Source organism: Panthera tigris, chromosome A1, assembly GCF_018350195.1.
Source record: "Panthera tigris isolate Pti1 chromosome A1, P.tigris_Pti1_mat1.1, whole genome shotgun sequence".
Lineage (NCBI taxonomy): Eukaryota > Metazoa > Chordata > Mammalia > Carnivora > Felidae > Panthera > Panthera tigris.
Window position 1 is genome coordinate 83206133 of NC_056660.1, and position 9542 is coordinate 83215674.

Below are 9542 nucleotides of genomic sequence, written 5' to 3' on the forward strand. Positions count from 1 at the left end.
CTCGTCTGCACTTGGTTCCGGAGACTCCGTTCTGCTAATCCTCTGGAGGTTTTCTGGGTTATTTAGGCAGGTGTAGGTGGAATCTAAGTGATCAGCAGGACGCGCGGTGAGCCCAGAGTCCTCCTATGCCGCCATCTTCCTCAACCCCACAGATTGGTAATTCTTAATTCATGTACAAGCCACCTTTGTTTGAAAAAAAAAAAAGCCATTGCTTTCTTTTTTTAAAACAACAATTCATTTAAAAAATGCAAAAACATGGAAAATAGTTCATCACTACAAAAAGCAAAAAATGTGCTAGTTCAATCTGAAAACTTTGATATGTTCAATTTATCTCTGGGAACACCAGACTTTGTGGTTTCAGATTAACACTTCTTGTGATTATTTAGGTACGGCCAAGATGGCAGAACAGCATGGAAGTTTTGTTATTGTTCCTTTGTTGTTGTTGTTGTTGTTGTTGTTGTCGTTGTTGTTGTTTTGTTTTGCATCTCTCGTCTCTGACATGCAGCCAGATCAACACAAAACAATCTTGCACACCTAGAAAACTGATTTTAGGATTAACACAGCAATCTGCACAGCCTGAACCACAGAACTTGGCAAGTATGCAGTGCGTAGAGGTGAACTGGGGAGAGAGAAGCCACAGAGGGCAGGGAGCCCTTTTTGCTTGTGGGGAGAGGACGGAGATGGAGGTAGAGTACAGGATTTATTCCTCCCCCCCCAAAAAAAAAGCATCTGGAGAGAAAGTGGAAAAATAGAAGCAGCCACAGGGACTGAACAAAAACGGGAGAAAGGAGAGGGTTTAAATTCCATGAAGACTATAAACAGCAGGAGTGCAGAGTCTGAAACTCTGCAGCCCAATACCTGGAGGTGCTCTGGTGGGAAGGGAAAATCCCCGGGATCAGAGAGTGAGGCTCTCAGGGTCCTCAGGCTACATGGAGACAGGCGGCTCCCCTGCTGGGATGACATTTGGTACAAGTTGTATGGTCACCCCACAGGCAAAGTTCCCAGTGGGCCCCAGAGAACAACCACATTCGCTGGTGCTGGAACAAGGACATTAAGGGGGAAGCCTGGTGCCAGATGTGTGTTGCGATTTTCCATAAACCCTGAAAAGATGCTTCTACAAGATTGTGCAAACTTTTTGGCGGCAGCCTGGTCACCCAGCCACAGGTTCTGGGCATTGGTAGCAGTATGGTCTTGTGAAAGTTCCTGGGGGTGGGCCATCACCCAGCCATTTCTTAGCAAGACCCTCCCCCAGAAGGTCTGAGTGGGTCAAAATCACAGTCCCTCAGAAGTGAGGGGTTGGGAAACACAGTCCCATTTGAGATAAAACTCAGGACTGACGTGCTATCTGGCAGCCTGACAGCTTGGTCACAGTCAGTGTAGAAGCACAAAGTATACAGAAGCTGGAGACAAAGGAGGGGTGCTTGATTGTCGGTGGTGGATAGCACTAGAGACTAGGAAGCTGAGTGACACCATTTTCACTCCTTCTGCACATGCGCATACATGCTTATACAAGCCACAGCCATCTACTCCAGTAAGCTAAGCAGCACCAACTAGTGGAGAATGGATCATTACATTAAATCCAGCCCAAATGGGCCAACAGCACTCTTGACAAAAACAAGTCTCAGCCTGCTTAGTTTACGGACTATAAAGTGCTTCAGAACTTAACTTCTATGGGAAATCAGATGTAAATTCAATTGTACTTCATTCTGTTCTCTGGTCTTTTTATCCATTTTTTTTTCTTTTCTTATTCTTGAATATAGAAAGGAAAAATTCTATTTTTTTTCCATTTTATTAAAAACATTTTTGTTCCATTTTTTTTCTATTATATTTTTTCCTTTTTTGTGAATTTTTGAAATTGTTTTTTACTTTCATTATTTCATTTTATTCTATTGTATTGTATTCATTTCTTTCAAACTTTTGAAAATTTGAAAATTCAATGAATTAATAAAGTAAAAAAAATTTGAATTTCCTTTTTTTTCTTCTCCTTTTTTTTCTTACTTTCCCTTTTTTCTCTAATCTATCAAGCTTCTTTCAACAACCACACCAAAACATACCTAAGATCTTGCATCTCTATTTTGATTTCTTTGTGTTGTTTTTAATTTTTTAATTGTATTTTTTTACTTTATTAATTCATTTTCTTACTCCAAAATGATGAAAGGAAGGAATTCACCCCAAAAGAAGAAACAGAAAGAAATGACAACCAGGGACTTAATCAACACAGGTACAAGCAAGATGTCTGAACCAGAATATAGAATCATGATAATAAGAATACTAGTTGGAGTTGAAAATAGATTAGAATCTCTTTCTGCAGAGATAAAAGAAGTAAAAGCTAATCATGATGAAATAAAAAATGTTGTAACTGAGCTGCAATCTCGAATGGATGCCATGGTGGCAAGGAAGGATGAGGCAGAACAGAGAATCAGTGATACAGAGAACAAAATTGTGGAGAATAATGAAGCAGAAAAAAAAGAGGGAGACTAAGGTAAAATAACAAGATTTAAGAATTAGAGAAATCAGTGACTCATTAAAAAGGAACAACATCAGAATCATAGGGGTCCCAGAAGATGAAGAGAGAGCAAAAGGGCTGACAGAAAACTTTCCTAACCTGGGGAAAGAAACAGACATCAAAATCCAGGAAGCACAGAGAGCTCCCATTAGATTCAACAACAACAACAAAAAGACCATCAACAAGGCATATCATAGTCAAATTCATAAAATACTCAGGCAAAGAAAGAATCATGGAAGCAGCAAGGGAAAAACAGTCCTTAACTTACAAGGGAAGACAGATCAGGTTTGCAGCAGATCTATCCACAGAAACTTGGCAGGCCAGAAAGGAGTGGCAGAACATACTCAATGTGCTGAGTTGGAAATATATGCAGCCAAGAATTCTTTCCCCAGCAAGGATGTCATTCAAAATAGAAGGATAAATTAAAAGTTTCCCAGACAAACAAAATTAAAGGAGATCATGACCACTAAACCAGACCTGAAAGAAATTTTAAGGGGGAATCTCTGAGGGGATAAAAGACAAAAAATAAATAAATAAAATAAACCAAAAGCAACAAAGACTAGAAAAGACCAAGGACTGGAGAACAGTACCAAAAACTCCAACTCTACAGGTGATATAATGGCAATAAATTCATATCTTTCAGTACTCATTCTGAACATCAATGTGTGAAATGCTTGATTCAGAAGACATAGAGTAACAGAAAGGAAAGAAAAAGAATAAGATTGATCTATATGCTGTTTACAAAAGACCCACTTTAGACCTAAAGACAACTTCAGATTGAAAATAAGGTTATGGAGAACCGTCTATCATGCTAATGGTCATGAAAAGAAAGCTGGAGTAGTCGTACTTATATCAGACAATCTAGATTTTCACATAAAGACCGTAACAGGAGATGAAGAAGGGCATTATATCATAATTAAGGGGTCTATCCACCAAGAAGACCTAACAATTGTAAACATTTATGTGCCAAATGTGGCAGCACCCAAATATACAAATCAATCACAAACATAAAGAAACTCACTGATAATAATACCATAATAGTGGGGGACTTCAACACCCAGCTTACAGCAATGGACTGATCATCTAAACAGAAAATCAACAAGGAAACAATGTCTTTGAATGACACACTGGACCAGATGGACTTAACAGATATATTCAGAACATTTCACCCCAAAGCAGCAGAATACACATTCTTCTCGAGTGCACATGGAACATACAAACTGGCACACAAATCATCCATCAAGTACAAAAAGATCAAGATCATACCATGCACATTTTCAGACCACAACACTATGAAACTCGAAATCAACTACAAGAAAAATTTGGAAAGATAAAAAATACTTGTAGACTAAAGAACATTCTACTAAAGAATTAATGGGCTAACCAAGTTTTAAAGAGGATATTAAAAATAAATGGAATCCATTGAAAATGATAAAACCACAGCCCCAAATCTCTGGGACACAGCAAAGACGGTCATAAGAGGGATGTATATAGCGATCCAGGGCTTCCTAAAGAAGGAAGAAAGGTGTCAGATACACAACATAAGCTTCCACCTCAAAGAGCTGGAAAAAGAACAGCAAATAAAACCCAAAACCAGCATAAGACAGGAAATATTAAAGATTAGAGCAGAAATCAATGCTATAAAAACAAACAAATAAAACAAAACAAAACACATTAGAACAAATCAATGAAACCGATTCTTTGAAACCAATGAATTCTTTGAAAGAATTTACAAAATTGGTATCCCCTAGCCAATTTGATAGAAAAGAAAAAGGAAAGGAACTAAATAAATAAAATCAAGAATGAAAGAGGAGAGATCACAACCAACACTGCAGAAGTACAAAAAGAAGAAGAAGAAGAAGAAGAAGAAGAAGAAGAAGAAAGAGGAGGAGGGGGAGGAGGAGGAGGAGGGAGAGGATGAGGAAGAGGGGGAGGGGGAGGATGAGGGGGAGAATAAGGGGGAGGACGAGGGAAAGAAGAAGAGAATATTATGAGCAATTATATGGCAATAAAATGGGCAATCTGGAAGAAATGGACAAATTCCTAGAAGACTATAAACTACCAAAACTGAAATAAGAATAAATAGAAAGTTTGAACACACCCATAACCAGCAAAGACATGAAATTAGTAATCAAAAATCTCCCAAAAAACAAGAGTCCAAGGCTGGAAGGCTTTCAAGGGGAATTCTACCAAACATTTAAAGAAGAGTTAACACCTATTCTCTTGAAGCTGTTCCAAAAAATAGAAATGGAAAGAAAACTTACAAATTCTTTCTATGAAGCCAACATTACCTTGTTTCCAAAACCAAAGACCCCGTTAAAAAGGAGAACTACAGAGCATTTTCCCTGTTGAACATGTATGTAAAAATCCCCAACAAGATACTAACCAATGAATCCAACAATACATTCAAAGAATTATTCACCATGGCCAAGTGGGATCTATACCTGGGATTCAGGGCTGGTTCAATATCCAGAAAACAATCAATGGGATACAGCACAGCATTAAAAGAAAAGAGAAGAACCACATTATCCTCTCAATAGATGCAGAGAAAGCATTTGATAAAACACAGCATCTTTTCTTGATAAAAAAGAAAAACTGAAGAAAGTAGGGATAGAAGGATCATACCTCTAGATCATAAAAGCCATATATGAAAGACACATAGTTCATATAATCCTCAATGGGGAAAAACTTGGGAGCTTGCCTCCTAAGGTCAGGAATGCAACAGGGATGTCCACTTTCACCACTGTTATTCAACATAGTATTGGAAGTCATAGCCTCAGCATTCAGACAGCACAAAGGAATAAAAGACATACAAATTGGCTAGGAGGAAGTCAAACTTTCACTCATTGCAGATGACATGATACTCTATATGGAAAACCCAAAATATTCCACCAAAACTGCTAGAACTGACCCATGAATTCAGCAAAGTGGCATGATAAAAAAAAAATCAATGCACAAAAATCGGTTGCATTCCTATACATCAACAATAAAGCGGCAGAGAGAGAAATCATGGAATCAATCCCATTTATAATTGCACCAAAATCCATAAAATACATAGAAATAAACATAATCACAGAGGTGAAAAATCTATACACTGAAAATTACAGAAAGCTTAAGAAAGAGACTGAAGAAGACACAAAAAAATGGAAAAAGATTCCATGCTCCTGGATAGGAAGAACAAACATTGTTAAAATGTTGATACTACTCAAAGCAATCTACCTCTTCAAGGAAAATACCTATCAAAATAACACAAGAAGTCTTCACAGAGATAGAAAAAACAATCCTAAAATTTGTATGGAACCATAAAGACCCTGAATAGCCAAAGTAATCTTGAAAATGTAAACTGAAGCTGGAGGAATCACATTCCAGATATCAAGAGGTATTACAAAGATGTAAGCATAAAGACAGCATGGTACTGGCACAAAAAACAGACACTCAGATCAATGGAACAGAATAGACAATCCAGAAATGGACCCCTAAACATATTTTCAACTAATCTTTGACAAAGGAGGGAAAAAATATCCAGTAGAATAAAGACAGTCTCTTCAGCAAATTGTGTTGGGAAAAGTGGGCAGTGACATGCAGAAAAATGAATGTGGACCTCTTTTTTACACAATATACAAAAATAAGCTCAAAATGGATTAAATACCTAAATGTAAGAAATCCTAAATCAAATCCTAAATTAAAATCCTATAGAAGGAAACAGGCAAAAACCTCTTTGACCTCGGTGACAGCAACTTCTTTCTCAACACATCTCTGGAAGCAAGGGAAACAAAAGTTCGGACCTCATCAGAATAAATCTTCTGCACAGCAAAGAAAACAATCAGAAAAACTAAAAGGCAACTGGCATAATGGGAGAAGATATTCATAAATGACATATCAGACAGAAGATTCGTATCCAAAATCTATAAAAAAAATTATCAAACTCAACACCCAAAAAACAAACAATCCAGTGAAGAAATGGGCAAAAGACATGAATAGACACTTCTCTAAAGAAGACATACAGATGACAAACAGACACATGAAAAAATGCTCATCACTTATCATCAAGGAAATACAAATCAAAACCACAATGAGATACCACCTCACACCTGTCAGAATGGCTAACATTAACAGTACCTCAGGCAACAACAGATCTTGGCAAGGATGCGGAGAAAGAGGATCTCTTTTACATTGTTGGTGGGAATGCAAACTGGTGCAGCCACTCTGGAAAAGAGTTTGGAGTTTCCTCAAAAAACTAAAAATAGAACTACCCTACAACCCAGGAATTGCACTACTAGGTATTTATCCAAGAGATACAGGTGTGCTGTTTTGAAGAGTCACATGAATTCCCAATATTTAGAGCAATGCTATTGACAATAGCCAAAGCATGGAAAGAGCCCAAATGTCCATCAATGGATGAATGGATAAAGAAGATGTGGTACAAATATACAATGGAGTATTACTCGGCAATCAAAAAGAATGAAATCTTGCCATCTGCAACTACGTGGATAGAACTGGAGGTATTATGTGAAGCGAAATTAGAGAAAGACCAATATCATATGATTTCACTCATATGAGGAATTTAAGATACAAAACAGATGAACATAAAGGGAGGGGAGTAAAACATAAAAGAGTCTTAAATATAGAGAACAAACAGTGGGTTGCTGGAGGGGTTGTGGGAGGGGGGAGGGGCTAAATGGGTAAGGGGCATTAATAATCTACTCCTGAAATCATTGTTGCACCATATGCTAACTAACATGGATGTAATTAAGTAAAAAATAAATTAAAAAATAAAATAAATAAATAATTAACTAAATAAAAATAAGAATACTTCCTGTGATTATTTAAAATGAGAGTAAGTGACAGTAAATAAACATAGTAATACACATGTCACTCCACCAATAAAATAACCAGTGTTATAATTTGTGTATATAATTATGGATGGATCAAAGTGTGATAACTAAGTCATGTTAAGTATATTTACTTCATTATTTCACATCATAATATACTATAATTTCACAATTCTGCTATCTGATTTTACTTACCTCATGGTAAATTGCTATAAAGAAAAACAATTGTAACTTTTTTTTATGTCAGGTTAATTTTGGGCCATTATGCACAACAATGCAATGGATAACTTTGTATAGGAATATTCCTCTGAAACTCTACTTCAGAAGAGTTTTCAGGAAATGGAAATGCTACATCAAGGGACAAAAATCTGTATTGCCAAATAAACCTCAAGATTACTTTTTAACACTCTTGAGTAGCAATGTAATACAGTATATCTCTTTTACCACCCTTGTGTTTTCTGATATGTATGCATACATGTACATATGTTTTTTTTTATTTAAAAAAATTTTTTTTAAGGTTTATTTTTGAGACAGAGAGAGACAGAGCATGAACGGGGGAGGGCCAGAGAGAGACAGGCTTCAGGCTCTGAGCTGCCAGCACAGAGCCTGACGTGGGGCTCGAACTCACGGACCCTGAGATCATGACCTGAGCCGAAGTCGGACGCTTAACCGACTGAGCCACCCAGGCGCCCCTACATATGTTTTTATATTAAGATGACTATAAGAAAATTAAAGGAGCTGTATCAACTCCATCACCAGTAGCACTTTAATTAACACAGTCTGAACTTTCACTTAATTTTTTTTGTGTGTATTGTATTGTGAACAATTAGATAAAGAATATAGTTAAGATGATTTTAGATGTTGATAAGAGGGTACTACAACTTTTCTTGGTTACACTACATTCCATATATAAAACTAGTCAATTGGCATTTACTGATATGCTCTGTTTCTCTCTGGGGTCGTAAAATGAATTCCGAGTTGAATTTTTCCTGTGGCCGGGGAAAGTAAATACCCATTGGATATCATATGATGAACTATCATCATTTTATATGAAGACTTTTAGATTACTTATCTGAATAGACAAAAATGATTAATTCAACAAATGAATTTAAGTGCTTACTATAACCTAGGTACTATATTGGAAATGGTTAACACTATTAATCAAAATAGAAGATGTAATGAGACCTAAGAGTTAGGTTAGTGATAAGGATTATATGAGTTAATATATTCAAAGTGATTAGGTATCATTTTCATTATGTTATATTATTATCAATAAAATGTCTTCTGTTTTGTTTTCTGAAGAAAGTATGTGCTTATCAGTTTTTAGTTTAGCAAATTTAATAAGAAAACTTGAGCACTGCTGGTAATTTCTGTAAGATATATTGGGGTCACAGATGCTATTAATGACTTCAAGCAGAGTTTCAAATTTTCTGGCTTCTTTTTCCTCTCTCAGTAGTGAAACGTGGTTGGTTTGATGGAGGGTGATGGAGAGTGATGGAATGTGGGGAGGATAATAATAACAACAAGAACAGTAACAACAATAGCAATAATTCAAACTAGTGTTCTTATAAAGATAGGTAAGTTCCTGTACACAAGAAGAGAGCACAGGACAGATACTGTCAACCGTTTACAATTGTGCATTGATATGGCTTGTATTGTTTTTAAATGGCCTCAAAGTCTTTTCATGTGTATTATCAAATTAAATTCCCACAACAAACCTATACATTTACAGTTGAGGAAACTAATACTCAAGGAGGGTGTTTTTCATCCAATATTTGAGACCGAGAGGTCAAATGATTTGCAAAATTATCCAAAGAAGAATGCAGCGTTTTTTAATCCAAGGACATGGTTGGTTTAGTTATGAATTAAGGTAAAATACTTCTTTGCAACAATTGTAAAGTTAAAAATCAGAAAAAAAAAGAGAGAGAGAGAGAGTCATAGAACCAGAAAAGCGCACTTGCCCTTGCCAGAAGCATTTCCTCAAGAGAAACAGCAAGGCATCCTGAGGGGTTCCATAGGTTGGGCCGCCTGAAGCAGCAGCGGCAGTTCCCCCCATAGCCAGTAGGTGGCAGCATTGGTCGGCCTGCACAGGTCTCCTCAGGGCCCGAGGTGGCTGTCTTCCAACTTCCCAGAGACTGGGACCAGCTCTCACTCTGCGCTGCGCAAGGGGTGGTGGGAAACAAGAACAAACACATCCTCTGAGG